The 22,908-nt window shown below is 32.5% G+C and overlaps 1 long non-coding RNA gene across 1 annotated transcript; it reads right to left on the reverse strand.

The window, feature by feature from the left end:
* Positions 1-6,366: 6,366 nt before the first annotated feature.
* Positions 6,367-7,007, reverse strand: LOC122195499 (uncharacterized). Its single transcript, XR_006185738.1, has 2 exons — positions 6,776-7,007; positions 6,367-6,614 (listed from the first exon to the last, which is right to left on the reverse strand). It is a non-coding gene; the product is annotated as an uncharacterized LOC122195499 (long non-coding RNA).
* Positions 7,008-22,908: the final 15,901 nt, after the last annotated feature.

Genomic DNA, 22,908 nt, shown 5'->3' on the forward strand with positions numbered 1-22,908 from the left:
AAACATATATGTTTGTGCGCAAAAGAATTACCTACGATAAGCAAGACATATTTAAAATATCCATGCCTAGGGGCGGAGCTCTTAAGAGGCCATGCGAGTCCATGCCCCCCCCCCCCCCCCCCCCCCCCCCCCCTGTTTTTTTTACAATAGTTTATAGTACTCTTATGAACGTTATTATAAGATGAAGATTAGTGATTAAGGATGCTTGTGGTAAAAACAGATCTAGCATGATCCTAATAGATTTGACAAAATCAATCTTTTTTATAGTCAAATAAATTCTCATCACTTGCGACCATTAAATCTAAGAAAAAGTAAAAATGAAAGAAATAACACATAACAAAATAAAAAAGACAGCCTGTCTATAGATAAAAACGGAGGAAAAGACTTGCACAAAATAGAGAAGAAACAATGAAAGTCAAATTATTAATGAGGGAAATAATAAATGATTTACATAAACTAAAAAAGAAACGGAAGAGGAAGAATGTCGGAGAAGCATCGCCTTCTACTGCCGTTGCGCAGTCTCCGGCGATCATCAAATCTCCTTCCTCCCTCTCCATTAGCGTCTAAGAGCTTTCTCATGTTCTGTCATTTGGGATGAAGATAAATGATACTCTTTCATAAAGTAATGATTTTTTATATTTATTTGTTAAAAAAATGTTGTTAACTTATGTTTTTATATATATTCCATAAAAATAGAATAAATCAAATTAATATTTGTGTTGATGATGATTTGTAATTGTCAAAAGCTACAATATAAGTTGATAAGCTTGTTTATTTAAAAACTAATTGTGGAATAAGTTCTAGGTAAATATTTATATTATTTAATTTTGGTATTAAACTATGATTTGTACAAGTATGTTTAGTTTCTTGAGTTAATTTGCTCCGTATAGAAAATTTTCTAGGTTTGTTCAATCCGGTAAACAATAATGTTGTTAATTAGATATACATATTTCATATTAGTTGTTTCTTTAGATCTTTGATAAACAATTTAAGAATAACTTTTTATTAATTATTTTGTTTAAACATTTTGTATATAATTACTTTGAAGCTAATTATATGTGATAAATGTTTCTGTTAAAAATTATGTATATGGATGAATTGTGTTGATCCAATAATCATGCACCTGCATTGATAAGTTTGCATTGATAACTCTCTAATAACTCCATGTAATAATTTGACCATATTATTCAAGCACCTAAATAATCAAGCAACAACATTCCTTGGTAGCATTATTATGAAATAAAAATTAATAAAATAAAAATAAAATTCAAAACATTCATGTATAATCTTAAAACCCCTTTGATTGGTTCAAACACTAAGAACTATCGACCATCAACTTGCCTGCAATCATTATTATGAAATATGAACATGGATATAAAAAAAGTCTGCATCTCATGTTTTTTTGGCTTGTTTGATGATTTATAACTATAACAAGACAAAAAAAAAATCCATTTAAAGTTTAGGCATAAATTTTGTTTTCACAAAATGAGGTGACACGCATAAAGATTGTTCTTTTTTTTTTTTTTTTTTTTAAATATAGTTTTATGATTATACTTTCTAAACCATTAACTTGAAACAATCATTATATTTTTCATAAAGAGATACATGACTCAAAGCATGCTTGCTAATTCTAGCAACCCTTCTTCCTCTACAATCTATTCTTAAAATGAAGACTTTCTTCATAAGTTTGATTTTCAGAATATTGTTGATCTCCAATATGTATTTGAGGTTTATATATGTAACTTTCATATATAAAATATATATTATGTGAAATACTTTTTGGAATATTTTTATATTAATCTTTTATTATACTTTTTTTATCATATAATTTAAAATTATATTAATATTTTGCAGGAAAAACCATTGATTATTGTCGGTACGATTAAACGTTTGTGTGCTTATGCGAAATGGTACAATTTTGCTTGTACTAAATGTCAACCTAAGGCTAAAAAAGTCGTTTATATGCATAAGGATCAACTTCAAGATAAAGAAGTTTTTTATTGTTACACGTCAACTTGCATGAACAAAAAGATATATGTTGTTCCAAGGTTTTCAATAATTCTTTTATATATATTATTATAATCTTCGGGTAAACTTTCTAAGTTTATATTACTGAATTTGTTTATATCAGTGCTTTTAGTTTCAAAATTACCATTACAGTACAAGACTTTACCGGTTTGGTGTCACTTACGTCATTTGATCGTGAAACAAAGATACTTTTTTTAAAAAACCGCACAAGAAATGCTTGAAAATTTTAATGAGGTTATTGATATTATCTTTATTTACACAAAACTAATTTTAACTTTTTGTCTATCTATTTTTATAACCCTTCATTGAAAGTAGTATGGACATTTATCCATTTGCTATGAATGTACTTTTGGATTAAAAATTGGCGTTCAAAATTTAAATTTCAAATGATAATTTGAAGAACAAACTTGATGTTTATGAAATCTTAAAGTTCAATTGGAAAAAGAAGTAACATCAAACAGGTAACATATGAATTTATTTCTACATTAATGATGTTCTTTTTTGCTTATTGTTTTTTTGTTTTACTGTTCTCATCATTAGACTCTGTGATAATTATTAAGGATAAAATCAAACGTAGTATTTTACCACCACCGAATCTTTTGAGATTGTTACCGTCAACAACTACTTCGGTCAAGCAGCCTATTGAGATTGTTACCACCATCGAATCATTTGAATGGTCTCTTTGAAAGATGGTGTTGCCACTCCTTCTTTAAAGATCTAAAAAATGAAAAAGCTCGAATAAGTTTAAGTCATTCGTCATTATTTGACATTTTGGTTTGAAGACTTTTTTTATTAGTATTTGTTGTTGTCTTATGGATTTGTTTGACAAATAATTTGTTTTGATTTAAAAATTTATGTTTTTTTTCATCTGTTTCCAATAAATTTTCTTTTTTTAATTATTATGTGTTCCCCGCGTTTAACGCTGATTATAATCTAGTAAAATATAATTACTCTCTCTCTCTCTCTCTCTCTCTCTCTCTCTCTCCCGTAGTACGCTAGCATTAGATCATCTTCATCCTTCACCTTCATAAACCAGTAAACCAAGCTACCAATGAACAACCATCATGCACCAATCAACCACCTAAATTTCTAATCGTTTTCCTCTCTAAAGCTCTATGTGTATATATATATATATATATATATATATATATATATATATATATATATATATATATATATATATATATATGTTCCTGTTATAGATTTGACCTTGATTGGAGCCATAATATGCTTGAATATTCTTTGGCAATGATGAAGATTGAAAATGAATGCAATGAATCCAAGCTGATGATTGAGGTTGTGACGATGATAGACTCCAAATCTTCCCTATGGTTAGACCTTCTCTTTCCAGGGACTCCCTTAATCGCCAATGCCTTCCATCTAATTCACTATCGTTTGGACCATCGTATTCCCAGATCGGGATGCCAAGCGAGACTGCCGGATAGATTGGGACGTTTTGAGGCAAATGAGAGATTAGTGGGTTCCTGTAATGGTACTAAATTTATCAAAAATTGATTTAACAGCTTCCGACTATCAAGTATTTTGATAATTTGAACTTCGCTCATGTTTCAGTGGTTCCATGAATCTCATCGATTGAAATTTGTGAACACATTTAGTTTGATAAAAAAACGATATAAAGATTCAGAGTAGAAGAGAGGCGGCGAATGGTTGGATTTGGAAACTTATTTTAGAGTATGAACATATCACTGGAAATCGCACACAATAACCCAAACAAACTCATAACATCTGATACAAGTTACAATAATGATGAATTGATGGTTGGAGGCTCATGTTTATCAGACCAAAGTCAAGATCTCATAAACGATGGTGAAAATACAGGTGGATCATGAAAGACGTCATGGCAACCTTGTACAGTATCATCGAAGCTTTGTTCTTCATGTAAATCAACTTTTAACAATCTTAATCGATCACCACCTCACCGTAACCTCAAGAAATGGTCACAATTCACTGGAACTTCCTAACATTCAATATTATTAACCTATAACAACATTCGATTTTGGAGGAAAGGGGAATACGAACCAGGATTCCTAACAGTGGCGATCAAGGATTTGAAATGAAAAAGCAAAAACCCTAAGTTAGGATCGTTTGGGTTTTTACATTGGTAATGAGGAAGCTATCGATCAAACTTCAACAAACTTAATTTTTGAAGATTCTAAAACAGATTTGAGTGAGGTAGGTTTATAGAATGTAGCTAGAGGTTGTTGATGCACGATTTTGATGAGATTTTGATTTTAGTTTGGTGCATTAATGTTTAACTTCCATAAATGATTTTTTAATCGACCGGTAATGAGCGACGGTAGTGCTAAGATGAGAGAGAGAGAGGTGGGACCATTTTCTATTAAATAATTATATTTTGAGTAAATTACTAAAATCGTCCATATGGTTTAGTCAAAATTACACATTTGGTCCCTAACCTTTTTTTTGCACTCGGATCGTCCCTGTGGTTTGATTTTGTTAGGTTTTTCGTCATTATGGTTTGATTTCGTTATGTTTTTCGTCCTTATGGTTTGGTCAAAATTACACGTTTGGTCCCTAACTTTATGTATGTAAGGGACGAAAAACGTAACAAAATCAAATCATAGGGACCATCCGAATGCAAAAAAAAGGTTAGGGGCCAAACATGCAATGTTGACCAACCCATAGGGACGATTTTATTAATTTACTCTTATATTTTATATTTTTATTTTTTTAAATAAAAGAAAACATCATAAATGGTCCCTAGGTAGTGAAATGACAAAAATGTCATTCATTTAATAGTAGGAAGCTGACGAAGTAAGGTATGTGGAACAAACATCAAAAGTTTTGAATTTACATGGACCATTTGTGAGATTTTTTAAATTTAAGGACTAAACTTTAGATTTCCGGACACCACAAGGACCATTTATGAAGTTTTGTCTAAAAATAAACTACAAATATATAAAATAAAAACCAAACTAATATCGACAACTAGAACTTCAACTCTATATTTACATAAATGAATAATGTAAGTTGATATACATTTGGAATAATACTATGCAAGTAATTTAAAATAATAATAATTAAGAAAGTGCATGTAGTATGTTGATTTAGCATAAATCATAGCTTAAGTATTTTGGATATTGATATAGAGAAAAAATAATATGTTGTTGAAAGAATATTAATAGCTAGCTATCTTACTACAAACTCAATTAATTATCAAATACATGTTATCTAATTGATCTTTAACTATAGAGAAAATTATTAAACTATCTATAATTCCTAATTACTTATCAATTTTAGCCAAAAATGAACATTTATCCCATAATAATCATTAAAATCGTAGGTTTCCTAATTTGCCTACTTTTTTTTTTTTTTTTGCCTAAAACCTATGGTGTCAGTGAAATGTATATAATTTTTTTCATTTTCGAAATATTAACCGTAAGTTTTTAGAAACCTACGGTTTTCTTTCTAAGGTTTACGTTCTCCCATTGAGTAGTTTTTGAAAAAACTACGGTTTTATAAAACAAACATACGGTGTACAAGCATTCGATGGACAATCTATGCATTGTCTACTTGTACACTGTAGGTTTCGTATGAAGCCTAAGATTTCATTTTTTTTCTGGTTTTTCTTTAAAAAAAAACTATATGTATAAAATCTAGTCCTAATCAAGAATACTTTAAAATTACAACAAAAATCAAAAGATACATGGTTCTTTAAAGGCTTCATTAAGAGAAAATAGTAATCACCTAATTTGAAAAAGTAGTCAAAAGGAACAAAAGTAAAACTTTATATATACTATGGGCTTACAGGCCTTAAAGAGTAGACGGCCCACGAAACAATAGTCTATTATCCGAAAAAGTAGTCAATTTCTTTTTTGTTATTTTGACGGTAGGGTTTTCTTTTTTTTGTAAGAAACCTATAATTTTAATGACTATTATGAGATAAGTGATATTTTTTGGCTCAAACTAGATAAGTAGTTAAAAGATTATGACTCATTTAGTAATTTTCCTTTAACTATATGTTTTTTTTTATATGAACTTTTTAGTTATCATTATGAATAAGAATGCAAACAGGTAATAAGTTGCGGTAATAAGTTGCGCTGTTAAGCCCTTTTATTTGATAAAGTCAATTCTTTTGAACTATATGTTTCTCTTGTTAATTTTGTTTTCATTTTGTATCTTTTTAGTTAATTGTTATACTGTGAATAAATTGCTAATTATGTTAAAGAACGGCTGATGGAGGGGCAGATGCAAGGTGGGAACGGATGTCAAAAATGACTTTCACATGCATTAATTAGTCTCGTGATTAGGGTTACGTACATTATGCATCAAATGTCATAAAAAAAAAGGAAAAGAGGATAGACGATATAATTGGGTTTTTATTTTTTTATTATCTAAAACTGAAGATGAACAAACCTAACACGTATTTATACTCGAAGACCATATATATTAATTTCGAGATAAAGAGTACATATTATTAGGAGGACGGATTCTCTTGCGCATGTAAGTTGTAACCCACACACCATCACCATTATCATGACTTTATTATCTTAATTTTTAACGTCCCTTCTCGCGGATAGCACGTGGTGGTAATACCGGTCTTCGCACTGTTTTTAACAAATAAGAAATATGAGCAAACATGCATAAGAACAAAATAACGATCACATGATAAAAAATATTAGTTGAAAGGAAAAATTAAGTGAGTAAATAAGAAGGATGGTCGTTTTTATAGTTATTTTCAACTTTACAAATCATTAATTAGAATTACCTCTTTTCTTGTCGCATAGGCGGTCACCCCAACAACTCCAGCTGCCGCCCCAACTTGCGGTAGCCCGTGGTGGCGGTGGTGGCAGTGAAATGGACACTACGCATTCTCGTTGCGCTTCGACTGTTACCATACGAATGAGCGTAATTGCATAAAGAATAGCCAAGAGAAAACCCATACCACTCTCTAATCTCATCTTCTCAAATTGTCAAATGATAATTTACCATTTTTGTTTCATTTATGTAAATGTATATATACTCTAACAAAGTCAACTTTAAATATTTGGGCTCACATGGACACTTGATTCAGATTCAAATATACTTCAATACAAGTACCACGAAACATCGATATACAATATTGCAATGAATTAATTAAAAGAGATCATTGAAACTAGAGACGTGCAAGAAGATTGTTATGATTTTAACTAAATTACGTTGTTTAAAAATGAGATCGTTTTAAATTAATTTACTCACAAATTATCAGTTTCACATGGATTGAGTCATGGTTGAACCCAAAACCTCGTCATGTTTGCTACAACAATCGACTTTCTTAAGACGCAACGCATATGTTTGACGACAAATTGCTTATGAATTCTTCCAACCTTTGTTGAAAAATGCATCTATACCTAATAGCATATATAAAACCTTTTAATAAGTTAGTAAATATCAAAATGTATTTTGAATGAGATAAATCAATGTAATGTTTATCTTAAACCGATAGTCGAAGATATTGAACTGTTGACATTAATTAGTTTATCACTACGAGCAATATCTCGTCATGTTTCAGAATTATCATTGTAATTTCTGCGTCATTTTAAATTTCATGGATGACAAAGTTTAACAAAATGGCTAAGGAATCAGGTAAACGCATACTTGTGCCGAGGAAATGATTATGTAATGAGGACAGACTTGAAAGTCATGTAAATGATAGGTGACCTTCATAAAAGTCAAACAAGTAAAGTATACGTTTGGAGTTGATATATTTATTATATGTATGTAATTCGAAAAATCTTGACAATACAATGACGTTTTTATCTATATATTGTTAAAGATTATTTTATTATAAACTACTAACATTAATAAGGATATTATATGTTTAATAAAAACATCGTCAATAAAATTTTCAAATGCTATTATTATTTGAAAAAACATTTAATTTTTGTTAACTGTTGGAGTCTTTTGGTTCAGTTTATCAGTGACGGATCCAGGTTCAAAGTAATTGAGTATTCCAAATCGATGAGTTTCATTTATCAGTTTTCCAAACTCTGTTTCAGGTTTAAACCCAAACTCATTCGAAAGTTTAACTTGTTGAGAATTAAGAAGTCTATGTTGCTTATATAACAGATATATAAAAGCTATGTTTCATCTATGTCCGATGTGAGACAATTTTACATTTTTAAAAAACAAGTTGAAAAATTGATAAACAAAATTAAATACATCCATGTAGCAACCAAGATTCAAAATAAAGTTCAACACTTTAAGCTATATATAAGGAGCTACAAAAATAAACGCCTTAACCATCTACACCAACTTCAACTCATGTTATTATAACGCTAAACATATTAATATTATGTATATATACACTATATAAAACGAATTTTTTCTAAAAAAATTATAATACCGATTTTTTTAGGGGTATACCGGAATATCTCTGGATCTATTGTGGATCCGTCCAATCAGTTTATTCTAACCACTTAAAATTTTCTAATACCAATTCCAATGGATACACAAAACTAGTGTTTTTATGTGAAAATATATTTTAATAGACCATTAAACTCAACACAATAAGTATGTGATTGAATAAAAGCTTCTATATTTGGTGTAATAGTATTTATCACACCAAAATAATTTTTTTGAATTGTTTAATACTATTTTGGTTAGTTTTTATAACTATTACAATTTTATTAATTGTTATAGTTTATATTATTATATTAAAATATGTTTTTTTTTTGTAAATTTTTAATGTCTTTGTTAGCGTAGAAAAAATGTTTTGCTGTTAAAAATACACCAAGTTAATGTTTTTAAGTTTTTTAGTGGTACAGTTGGAATTGTTGTAGGAAAAAGTAATGATGATACATTTGTCAGTCTGCCGCCATATAGGCACCACATAATATTTGCAACAACTAAAATATTTTGTCATTTAAGAGGTGGTTTGTCATGCAACAAGAATTTTCTTTTCTTTTATTTAATCAAACTAATTTATATAAAACTAACATTTTCATTAACCGAAATGAAATTTACAATAAAACTTAAACACTTAAAAATAAAACATAAGAATTAAAAATACAAAACACAAAACAAATAATATATATATATATATATATATATATATATATATATATATATATATATATATATATATATATATATTTGCAATCAATTATTTGACCTTTAACGCTAATTTTCATTCATCTTCGGGATAGTGTGTCACATCTTTAATTAAAAGTTTCATGCAACTATATATTTCTTTCTCTTTTGCAACACTCAACTATTGGTCCGATGCAGTTTTTAAGTTGTTGAGTTTGCTCTTTGGTTGATCTACATCACCCAAACTACTTGTGTCCCCTTTATCCTTTCGTTGTGCTTGGTGTCTTCCCATGGAACAACTAAGTATTGGAACCTTAGCTCATCTTCGTTGAGGTCTACCTCGACATGCACATCTGACAATTAGCTATGAATGGTTTCGGATGTTTTGGTTCTTTTATAACCACCTGTGATATCACCCTATTTTTGGAGTCCCGTGGCAAATTACCTTCTCAAACCAAAAAGAATCCTAATGTTAATGTAGTGACCTTGAGAAGTGGTAAACAAACCGGAAGAGTAGTTCAAAGAAGAAGTCAAGGGAAGATGAGGAAGAAATCGAGATCACTCCCATTGAGGATCCTATTGTCAAGAATGATGCACAAACCGGAGTTCCACAGAAAGCTACCCCTCTAGTGACACCGATAGCCACTCAACCACCATTCTCCTCCCGACTTGCAACTTCAAAGAAGGATATGGAGGAGAAAGAGATATTGGACACCTTCCGAAAGGTGGAAGTAAACGTTCCATTACTTGATGCGATCAAACAAATCCCTAGATATGCAAAAAAAAAAAAAAAAAAAAAATTAAAGAACTTTGCACCAATAAAAGAAAATTGAAAGGGAATGAAAAGATTTTGATGAATGAAAATGCATCCGTGGTCTTACAAATAAAACTTTCACCTAAGTGCAAAGATCCAGGAATGTTTACAGTTGCTTGCAAGATAGGGATGTCACTTTTTGTAGCGTCATGCTTGACCTCAGTGTTTCTATTAATGTCATGCCCTATTCGGTATATGAATCGTTGAATGTTGGGCCTTTAAGTGAAATGGGTGTCATAATTTCACTTGTGGAGAAATCAAGTGTTTTTCGTAGAGGTGTCCTAAAAGATATTTTGGTGCAAGTGAACCAATTGGTCTTCCCGGCAGATTTCTATGTAATTGATTTAGAGGAACAAGTCTCCTCCAAATCGGCTCTAGTTTTGCTTGGGAGACCGTTTTTTAAGACGGCTAGAACAAAAATCGATGTGTATGCGGGAAGTTTAACAATGGAAATTGATGGTGAAACAATAAAATTTAATATCTATGATGCTATGAGACATCCTAGTGATGTTTCTTCCTTTTATTTTGTTGATGTTGTTGAACCACTAACCCAAGAATTGTTTGATTTGGCCAATGGTGATATGTTGGAGATAATCCTAAGCAAGGGGTTTGATTGTGGGAAGCTAGCCGAGAAATTGAAGCTTTATTCTTTAGATCCAGAATTTGAGAAGTTGGTCAATAATTTGGAGGTGAAGAAATCCACAAGGCTTGATGTCAAGCATGTTGAGTTGCCCCCAACTCATACAAAGTAACCACCTTCCCTTGTTCAACTGTCGGAATTAGAATTGAAGGTCTTACCTCCACACTTGAAGTATGCCTACTTGTGAAAGAATAAGATTGTTCCTGTTATCATTTCAACCCACTTAACCGAATTTTAAGAAGAGAAACTCCTCAAGGTGTTGAAGGAACACAAAGAATCCATGGGTCGGACAATTGTGGATATTAAAGGATTGAGCCCCTCCACTTGTATGCTAATATTTTGATTGAGGATGAATGCAAGCCGAGCCAGGATGCATAAAGAATATTGAATCCGCCTATGATGGAAGTTGTGAAGAAAGAGATATTGAATCTTCTTGATGCGGGAATGATCTATCTAATCTCGGATAGCAAGTGGGTGAGCCCAGTGCAAGTAGTGTTGAAGAAGACGGGAATCACAATGGTCGAGAACAACAAAGGTATGATGGTCCCCACCCGTGTGTAAAACGGGTGAAGAGTATGTATTGACTACTGCAAACTCAATGCAAGCACAAGAAAAGACCATTTGCCATTGCTTTTCATTGACCAAATGTTAGAAAAGTTGGCCGGGAAGTCTCATTATTGTTGTCTAGACGGGTATTCCGGTTTTCACCAAATCCCGGTGGCACCAGAAGACCAAGAAACGACAACCTTTACATACCCATTTGACACTTTTGCATACCGGATAATTCCATTTGGATTGTGTAATTCCCCGACTACTTTCCAACGTTGTATGGGTATTATTTAATTGGAATATGTTGAAAATATAATTAAAGTTTTTATGGATGATTTTACAGTATATGGAAAATCCTTTCAAGAATGTTTAACCAATCTCACCAAGATTTTGAAAAGATGCATTGAAACGAATTTGGTTTTGAATTTTGTAAAATGACATTTTATGGTGGATCAAGGTCTTATTTTGGGTCACATTGTGTCAAAGAAAGGAATCGAGGTAGATAAGGCTAAAATTGATGTTATTAAAAGCTTACCTTACCCGACTTGTGTTCCAGAAGTTCATTCTTTTTTAGGTCATGCGGGTTTTTACCAAAACTTCATCAAGGACTTTTCAAAGATAACAAGACCAATGTGCCAATTCTTGCAAAAGGGTGTTGATTTTGAGTTCAATGAGGCGTGCAAAGAGGCTTTTGACAAGCTCAAGGAGTTGCTTACTGTTGGATTAATGTCTAAGTCCATAACTATATTTGGTATGTACTTGATCCGACCCGGCATGGTCCATTTGGGTTGCACTTCACTGACACAATTTATATGGATAATCTTTTGAGAATAGTATGTTTATGATTAATATTAATATATTATAAGTTCTAATATATTAATATGGAATCATATTATTTAATTAGTATTGATCAAGAATTAATTTAGAATTAATTAAGTGATCAAAATGAACTAATTAAATATGGACTCTTGTATATATGGAATGGGCCAAGTTCATTTAGGTTGGGCTAAGCTTTCATGGATAGTCCATGGAGTGTTTAACCCATGGATCATATGAAATGAAAGGTCATGGGTTTAACCCTATTCTCCATACTATATAAAGATGTCTTTGGTTGGTGAAATTGGCACTAGTGTGGATACACTAAAGAAGGGCTAGCCAATTTCACTAGAGAGAACCAAGTAATCATATTCTCTAAAGTATTCCAAGGTGTCTTGGTGATTTGTGATTCCACTTGAGGCTTCCACACTATTGGGGCTAAGTTCTTAAAGCTTGAAGACATCAAGCTACATCAAGAGGTATGTATTCTATCTTGTTACATTCATAGTTTTTGTATGCTAGATTAGGATAATACCTTGGATGTTCTTATTTGCATGTATAATAGAGAAAACATAGATCCAAGGTATTTAGGGTTGCATGTACACTTAGGAAGTGTTAGAATGCTCAAAACCCAACAGTGGTATCAGAGCCACGGGTTGTTTTCTGTTATATTGATGCAAATATTTTAGTTTGAAAGTTGAAAAAAAAAAAACATGAAGTTTGTCAAATTTTAAGATAATTACTTGTTCTTGTGAAAAACTAATTATTTGTAAAATTTGAATAATTTGCTTTATGAGTTGAATTAGGTCAAATTTAATAAAAGATAAAATAATATGATTATTTTATTAGTTTTAAAAGTTTGATCTAAAGAGTTTTATTTTTTGAAACCTCCATAAGTTATGGATATGAAAAGGTTTTAAAAAAAAAATTGATTCAAAGTTTTTATGGAGTTACAAAATTTGGTGTTAATGTTTTAAAGGATTCCATAACTTAAGAATAAGTTATGGATCACCAAAAGTTTTTTGTGTTACCTTGTTTTATGAGTGAATTTAGATTAATGAATAAAATTATGTGATAGTTGGTTTTAATCCAAATTAATCTAAGAATTGATTCTAAAATGTGTTTTTGTAACTTGTCCTCAAGTTATATGAAAAGTCACATTTAAGAATCATAAAACTCATAAAAATTGGCAAAGGTTACAAACATGAAGAGTCTAGTTCTAATTAAATAGTTTTATGACTCCATAACTTGTCCTCAAGTTATGGAGGACCAAGAGTCTCTTCATTTAATAAAATAAATAAAATAAAAAAAGGTGTAACCTTAATTAATTCCATAAGTTATAAAATAAAGAAAAGTTAATTCTTTTATTAGTTTAAAGTCTTCCATAACTTGTCCTCAAGTTATGGAACTTGAAGAGTTTTTGGATTAAAACTACTTTAAACACATAAGTTATGGAATTAATTAGTTTTGAATAGTTTCAAAACTTGCCCTCAAGTTTTGGAATTTGAAAAGTTTTCCTTATGAATACTTTAATTCCAAGTTAGCCCTTAGAATTTTAAAAGTTAAAATTCAACCATTTATACTTTATAATATTATAAGTTAATAATATATATATGTATAAGAGTAAAGTCAGTCTTACCGCTAGTACGCCTCATTCACGAAGTCGGTCTATAAGGTGGGTATAAGGTTGTTGCCTATAAAATGGCAACTTAATGGGTGTCCACTCTCACCCACCGCTTGCTTGACCGGTGGAGGGTCGTTAGCCGAACGGGTTTGACAAGACTATAATTCTCCTTCATTAAAAGTATTAATGATAAATACTAAGTAACTAAACTCTTAATAATACCCAATCTTAGTTACTTAGGAACAATGTGAATAAGGTGCTAACCCATGAAATTACACTTTACACTTTGTCTAAGTCGTTAGTGGAGCGTGTGTGGTTAACCGGCACACTAACTTGGACTTAACAAGGTAGGTAAAGGGTGACTTAATATTTATCATAGTATCGATGGAGCGTGTGTGGTTAACCGACACATCGATTGAGGGGTAATTTATTAAGGGTACCAAGTGATTTGCATGGTTACTTCACACCTTGTTTTGTGATCCTCGGCATCCCAGTCACAAAACCTGAAGGGCACACTCGAGATTGAAACATGCCTTTGAACAGTTCAATGAATCTCAAAGATCTAGGAGTTTCAAAACCAATTAAAACCTAATAATACATTTCGTTTATCTTGGTGGAAATTGGTGAATCGTCATTCACCTACCTTCAAATATTTTATAGCTTGGATTACGGCATACCTCTTCTAAGTTATAAAATAGTTTGTTGGGTCCTAGCCTTAATATTTCATATTGGGTGTCATATTAAGGACTTTAAATCAACTATCTTGAATATCTCCCAAAAGTTGTCTGGTTTAGGCACCTATGATCTTCCCAAATCTCTTGAAACAAGGTTTCCTAATGAAGATGATGTCCCATGGATATCATACTTCTTTCTCCTCCTCCAACTATTCTCCCTAACCCACAAGATCTTGAAATGTTTAAGGTCACTCAAGCCCTATTGGCAAGGAAAGGTCTAGGTGTGATCACATCTTGGAGATGTAGTCACATATTGACAAGCCGGGAGAGTTGGGTGTCAAAGTCTTGAGAAAGTTGGTGGTTCAATCACTTTCTAAGTCACATAGTGAGTTCTTTTGGAACACCTATGAAACAGACTATGACAAGACCCTTAATGATCTTATCTATTTGTTAAGATCAACTTCCTAAAACTTTATGGACATTGACAATGATGACATTGGATATCTAGTAAAGCTCTCTCTTCCCAGTGGAAAGGGATCGGCCATAGTCAACTCGGTTGACCAAATGGTAAAGAGAAAAGCTAAGTCTGTGATAGTCCCGTGTACCTTTATCAAAAGGGTCCATATGTTTATATTGCCAAAGGAAGGGGCATTGGTTGCGAAGCTGCCAGATTTACCTAAGGATGTTAAAGTCAATAAGTTTGACTCTACTTCAGGTAAAGTCCACTATCTAACTCTGTTAAGTTTCTATTCTGAGATTCTTGATACATGATGTGACTGGGTCACATGGTGATGTTTTAAGAATCAAAGAAAAGTGAAGAAACTTAAAGAAAGAATATGTTGAATCTGATGGCGTAGATGGATTTCTATCGCATAGTTTGAAGATCGGATTCTTGAGCTACTTCTTAGGAGTTATGAGATATTGCTTAGGAATAGGTAACAACAAGTTTTCATATGGATTGTAAGGATAAGTTTTCCGCAAAGTTTAAAATAAAAGAAAATTTTTTATTTTATTTATTTTAAAATATCCTTACAATGGCATTTGAGGGAAAATTGTTGCTTATATGATTCCATTAAGAGCAAGAGTGGAAATATAAAATTGATTCTTTCATTTGTGGTAATGTCTAAATTTACCAAATAAGGAAAGATTCTCATCACCCAAGTTTCAAGTGGACCGGAACTTGGAATCATGCAAGTTGTATAGCATGATGAATGAGAACTTCCAAGTTTTGGAAAATTAAGACTAATTACTTGTTCACATGGATGTGTGAGTCAAGTAAAGGACTAAGGGATCGAGTACACATTCTTGTGCACTGATTAAGTCCACCACAAAAGTTTGATAAGACTATTCGTCATAGTTTACTAAAGCTCAGTAAATATGATTATACTTACATGCTTAAGTGTAACTCTGAGACATTGGAAAAAAGGTTCCAATGTAAGGCAGAGCGAATAAGAAGAATCAAATTAGGCAGAAGGATAAAAGTCTCTCAAATCTGAAAAGATGGGAGAGTACTTTAGTATCAGTTTTGTGATCATCTTAATGATTAAGAAACCATATCACAATTAGTTCTCTAAGGAAATCTTAGTGCATTCTTATGACTAAGAAGAGGGATCTTGAATTGTTGAAATGGTTAAATCAAGAAGATGAGTCATACTTCGTTCCAATACAAGTCATAGAGTCATACTCCAAGATTGTAACTTGAGTGACATGTCTTAAAGAAGGTGTAAAACACTTGTCAAATGTAAGAGTAAAAGTTTTCTACTCTTGTACATTTGAAATTGGTAAGTTGTGATGTTTTGGATAAAACAAAGACCAACTTAGGCCAAATGTGTGAAGTGTTTGTCTTGATTAGAATCCGCACTATCTCTTGGATGTTTGACAAGGGAGTCTTATAGGTCAAGAGGATAGTGGGAGTCTTAAAGGTCTTGAAAGTCTCAAGAACTAATCAAGAATAAAACCTGAAGTTCTTCTCTAGCACATGACTTGAGGTTTATAACCTATCATGTTGACATATTTTGTGCCCATTCCAGTTATAGTTGGCTTTGCATATGAGTTCTTAGAGTTCTCAATTGGTTGCACAACAACTTGGAAGCAATGGCAGGCTCTTGAGCTGCCAGGTGGCAAGAAATTAAGATTGAGTTCAGTCCATATGAGTTTGGGTTTGTCATTATCCTTGTCTTGTGACTATGATTTTGACAATTCACATGGATAAGAACACATACACCAGTAAATCTAAGTGTCATAAGGTTTCTCTCCGATTCATGAAAATGATGGTGAGGAAACACTTTCACTAAGTAGATTTTATCTAGATAGCAATTGTGATATTTGCATTCTCAAAGTCGTTAGTGGAGCGTGTGTGGTTTACCGGCACACTAACCTGGACTTGTGAGAAATGGCAAAAGGTCTAACCATTATGATTACGGCATACCTCTTCATAATTGTTTAGACACACAAGTGTGCTATCTAAGGGAAGGTGTATGACTTTGATAAAGTCTTATCAAAACAATCTAGTATCAGAAATCTGAACTTTGGTAAGAAAGTCAATGAAGTATTGATTTCTAGATGTCCAACTGATTTCTGGGTACATGTCAAAGCTAGTGGGAGCATAAGTGTTATGCTAATAATCATCATGTTAGTGGGAGCATGATAATTATGATAAGTATTACAAGTTAGCAATGTTAATTATAGAAAACAAAAGTTTCAATTAGGAAAAAGTTGTTTTGCTATAATTAAAGGAGAGGAAATTATGCTTCATCTCAAATCTATAAGCTTAGATCGTGAGGTTTTAATCATTTAGTCAAGGATATATATGAATTTCATGTTGGAATGGCTCAACATAAGGAAATTCTGTATACAGGTCCATTATTTGCGTTCTAAAATTCGATTATGATTACGGCATCCCTTTTCATAATCTGAATTATGAGAACTTAGCAAATTGAAATGGACATATTATAGCAAAAGACTGGTTTAGTCTTTATGTGAGACATCATGAATCGTGTCCCATATGCTTCGGATATAGGATCGATTACATGTGCTATAATCATCCGTTCTAAAATTTTCCAAATGCCTGGGGCATTAAGAAGGGAAAAGGTTTAGAACTGGATATGACTAAAAGGATTAAACAATTGTCGAGGACAATCTAAGGTTTACCAAAGATTGGTTACTCAAGGACAATTGGAAGTATAGTGATAATTCTGGAAGGACCATATTGACATGGAATCTGGAAATGTTTCAAAGTTAGAATTTTCAATCTGTGTAAGATTAAGGAAACTTAATGCAAGAAGAATATTTCCAAGGAGTTGATCTCCTTTGGAATACTCTGTAATGATTGTTGCCAAGTCTTTGTGAGTTTGTGCATAATCGTTACAAGAGTATCAATGCATATAAGTTTAGAATCTAACAGATTTCAGTAAATGGCATGAATTTGGAATTCTTGCATTTGCAGTAAGGATTTGGGAGTGTGAAAAGTGAACCATTGAAGTTATGTTCAATTGATCTAGTTCACAAAGTAAAGATCATAGACAAACATAATATGCATACTTGGTGTATGGCATGACTAGTGTTTAAGAAAACATAGTGTACATGCTTGGAGCATGGGACAACTATTGTTTTAAATTCAAGAATAAAGTTGATAGCTGAAACAGTATACAATGAATAATGTGTAATCATATGGTGATAAATAAAAGGTGTTTTATTTATGTTCAAAGGGTTGATACCATATTGGATTCAATTATTATTGTGTTTCATTTTGCATGTTTTGACTTCCCGAATAAACTGGGTTATTCTTCCGGAATGACTAAGTTATTCAAACCATCCACAGTCGGTCATATGTTGGAAGTAGATATGAATTAAGACTGTCATGGGTTGGCTTGTAGAGGTCTAAGGTGTTGGACAAAGGGCTACAACACTCATAAGTGCTCATAAGTTCTGAGTATTGGATTCAACCCGCGCTCATTGGAATCACTTCATGGATTTTATCACGAGTGATCATGAGACGATAATATCTTATATTCTTCAAACCTAGAGATATGAGTTGTTACTATGAGTTGATAGTACATTGATTGCACGAAAACGCATACGGTAACTCGGTGTTATAAAACGTGCCTTTGTGTATGATTCAACAAGTAGTAGAACAAGCCATATGAGTCGAAGTTTATCCGTTCCTTTTACCTTCGGGATAAAAGCGATATCTGTGGGCCCCTCGATGATTTGATGATGACAAATGGAAGTGCTCGGCCGGGCCAGGACTGATTTGATTTGTTCAATTAGTCAGTCGTCATAAATCGAAAATCGGGAAACAACAAATGGACAGAGAGAATGATTATAATCCATGTCTCAGTCCATATGATATCTAGAATGGAGGAATATATGATCCCTTATCTAATGGACAAGTTCGTTGACAAGATCAGAGTTCGACAGCGGCTTTAAGAGCTACGATTGCCAGTTAGGTTTGAAGTCATACGCAATAATAGTTTTAGACTTATCCAAGTGGGAGACTGTTGGATTAATGTCTAAGTCCATAACTATATTTGGTATGTACTTGACCCGACCCGGCATGGTCCATTTGGGTTGCACTTCACTGACACAATTTATATGGATAATCTTTTGAGAATAGTATGTTTATGATTAATATTAATATATTATAAGTTCTAATATATTAATATGGAATCATATTATTTAATTAGTATTGATCAAGAATTAATTAAGTGATCAAAATGAACTAATTAAATATGGACTCTTGTATATATGGAATGGGCCAAGTTCATTTAGGTTGGGCTAAGCTTTCATGGATAGTCCATGGAGTGTTTAACCCATGGATCATATGAAATGAAAGGTCATGGGTTTAACCCTATTCTCCATACTATATAAAGATGTCTTTGGTTGGTGAAATTGGCACTAGTGTGGATACACTAAAGAAGGGCTAGCCAATTTCACTAGAGAGAACCAAGTAATCATATTCTCTAAAGTATTCCAAGGTGTCTTGGTGATTTGTGATTCCACTTGAGGCTTCCACACTATTGGGGCTAAGTTCTTAAAGCTTGAAGACATCAAGCTACATCAAGAGGTATGTATTCTATCTTGTTACATTCATAGTTTTTGTATGCTAGATTAGGATAATACCTTGGATGTTCTTATTTGCATGTATAATAGAGAAAACATAGATCCAAGGTATTTAGGGTTGCATGTACACTTAGGAAGTGTTAGAATGCTCAAAACCCAACACTTACATCCTCCCCCATCATACAAGCACCAAATTGGGATCTCCCCTTCGATATCATGTGTCATGCAAGCAACTATGATATAGGCGCCATTTGGGTCAAAAGAATGGAAGAGCCTCCCATGTGATCTATTGTGCATCAAGAACACTAGACCAATGCTCAAAGCAACTACTCTACCACGGAGAAGGAGCTATTGGCAATAGTGTTCGCTTTGGAGAAGTTTAGGCAATACCTACTAGGTACCGAAGTCATTGTGTATTCAGATCATTAGGCTTTCAATTACTTGATGATGAAGAAAGATGCAAATCTAAGACTCATCCAGTGGATCCTACTATTGCAAGAATTTGATTTGGATATTCGGGACAAGAGTGGATGTGAAAATCTTGTTGCCGATCATATATGTTGGATCACTTCAAATGAGACTCCTCTCCCGTTGCGGGACGAGCTTCCGAATGCGCATATATTTTCCCTTACTCAATCTATTCCTTGGTATGCTGAAATTGTTAACTTTTTGGTCATGAAAAGGTATCCTGACACATTCACATGTGCTCAAAAAGATAAATTGAAAAGTGATGCAAAATACTATGTGTGGGATGAGCCTTATTTGTGGATACATTGTCTCGATCAAATTATTAGGAGATGTGTGCCCGAACAAGAACACCAATCCATTTTGCAAATTTGTCATGAAGTTGCTTGTGGGGGAGACTTCGTACCTAATCGAACTTTGAGAAAAGTTCTTGAGTGTGAATTATTTTGGCCAACTATGTCACGCGATTGCTATTTGTTTTGTAAAAGTTGTGAACGTTGCCAAAGAACAGGAAATATCTCTCAAAAGAACCAAATGCCACAAAATCCGATCTTTGTTTGTAAAGTTTTTGACATATGGGGGATTGATTTTATGGGCCCATTTCCCATCTCATTTGGCAACGTTTACATCTGATGGGGTTTGAGCAAAACATACAATCCTATGTGTGCATGCAACCTTAATTGAAGATCTACGTTTTCTCTAATTGAACATGCAATAATGAATAACAAACTATAAACCCTAGATCTATGGATAATAATCGAAAATCATATAAGAAGGGTTATAATACATACCTTTTAGATAGTTATTCTAAACAATCTTGAATCCTTGCTTGAAAGACCTTTAGTAGCAAGAGTCATAAGTGTCGTGCCTCTGATGGTTCAAAAACAAACTCAAGAAACCAAAGAAAACTATAGAGAGAGTAATAGAAGAGAAATTTCAGCCCTTAGGTTCTTAGAAGAGTCATAACCAAAATTTAACCCTAAAGAGGGTTTATATAGGTGTTAGGAAGGTATTGGATAAGGCAGGTGTATCCAAGATAACACTAATCCCTTAACTTCCTCCCTAAGACATCCAAGGCACCCTTAGAGCCCAAGGAAATCCTAGAGATGCTCTAGATTTCGTTCCCCCTCATTAGGGAGGTTCTAGAATTGTCCAATGTACAAGTATTAAACATTGTCACCTTTAGTCTCTGCAGTTTTAATTAATTCCTTTAACCCCAAAATAAATTCCAACTTAATTTCTGATTAAATATTAATTAAACAATATGATTTATAATTAATATATTATTTCAATAATACATTAATAAATCATTTATTTTTATTTATAATTAATTTATTAACCAAGTAATAAATTAATAAATCACTCTTCTCTCTCTAACAGTCATCCTATTCAATTGTCAGGTTTGAAGGCAACCTAAAAGCACTGTGCTACCATCAATTCAAGTATATACGAATTGTAGTTATGAGCTTAGACACCTAATCCAATAGTCTCCCACTTGGATAAGTCTAATGGCTATAACTACCAGTATAACTACTAAATCGACTAGCAAATTTTAGCTACCAAAAGCCGTTGTCGAACTCTAACCTAGTCAGTAATGTGTCCTTAGATAAGTGATCAAATATTCCTCCGTTCTACAAGATATCGTATGGACATGAGACATGGATCATAATCAATCTCACTGTCTAAGATTTGTTTCTTAATTTCTGATTAATGACAACTGAAATCAGACTACTAATTGAACACATCAATTCAGTCCAGTCTTGGCCAAGCGCTTTAGATGTCATCATCAAAATATCAAGGGCCCCACAAATATCACTTTTCCCGTTAGGGCAAAAGGAACGGATAAACTTCGACTTATATGCTTGCACTATTCACTCATCAAATCATGCACAACAATATGTTTTATAACATCAAGTTACTGATGCGTTTATGTTTTATCAATGCACAACTGACTTGTAAACAACAACTCATATATCTCTGTTTCAAAAATATAAGATATTATCGTCTCAAAATTACTCGAGATAAAATCCATGAAGTAATTCTTTGATCATGGGTTTATCCAATACTTAAATCCCTATTTCAAAAGTACTCATGAATAATGCAGTAAACCATTGCTATGTTTAACCCCTTAGAAAATCTACAGTTTGATTCATGACAATATTAATTCACTACTTACTTCCAAAAGTATGATCGACTGTGGATGTTTGAATAATCCAATTATTCAAGAAGTAAAACATGTGAAATGAAACACAATAATAATCTAATTAACTATGGTCTCAAAACTATTGAATATAAATAAAACACTTATTATTTAATCACCATATTAATTAGACTTTATTAATTGTATAATTTTTCGATTAATCAACTAAACGCTTGAATTAAACATCAGTCATGCCATGTTATAAACATGCATACTATATCTCTCTATGGTCCTTCCTTTGTGAACAGATCAATTGGACATAATTTTAACGATGCTTATTTCACAATTCCAAACCCTTATTACAAGTGTAAAAATTCCAAATTCTTGTCACCACTAAATGTGTTAGAGTCTAACCTTGCATGCACTATCCTTTTCGTGGCGTCAAAGTCACTGAGACTTAGCCAATGATGTCATAAAATGCTCTATTGAAACTTTGTTACTAAAACAATTTCAAATTTAAGGTACTCCTTGAACAACTTCCTTGAGTTAAGGTTTCTAACTCACATGTGGATTTCAATGACCAACTCCCAGTATGGAAATATTTCCATATTACCATATGACCGTCAATTCCGAACAAGAGTCACCTCCATTCAGAACTATGTCAATGTGTTACGTCCAAGTTAATACTATACTTCCAACTGTCCACAAGCAACCGATCTTCAATAAACCTCAAAGTGTTCTTGACAGTTGTTTAACAACTTTAGTCACACCAAGTTCTAGTCCTTTCCCCCCCCTGAATGCCCTAGGCTTTTGGAAAAATTAGAACAAGTGAATATCATAGTATATGAGATCGATCCTATATCCAAAACATATGAGACTCGATTGATAATATCTTACATAAAGACCTGATATTTGATCAGTCTCTTGCTATAATATTTCCATATATCAAATCTCCTATGTTGAATCATTTCAACACGATTTTCATACATGTCTAAGACTAATTTTATTAAACTTTAAATCTAAAATTTAGATTTTAAATGAAGTATA

This window comes from Lactuca sativa, chromosome 8, assembly GCF_002870075.4.
Source record: "Lactuca sativa cultivar Salinas chromosome 8, Lsat_Salinas_v11, whole genome shotgun sequence".
Classification (NCBI taxonomy): domain Eukaryota; kingdom Viridiplantae; phylum Streptophyta; class Magnoliopsida; order Asterales; family Asteraceae; genus Lactuca; species Lactuca sativa.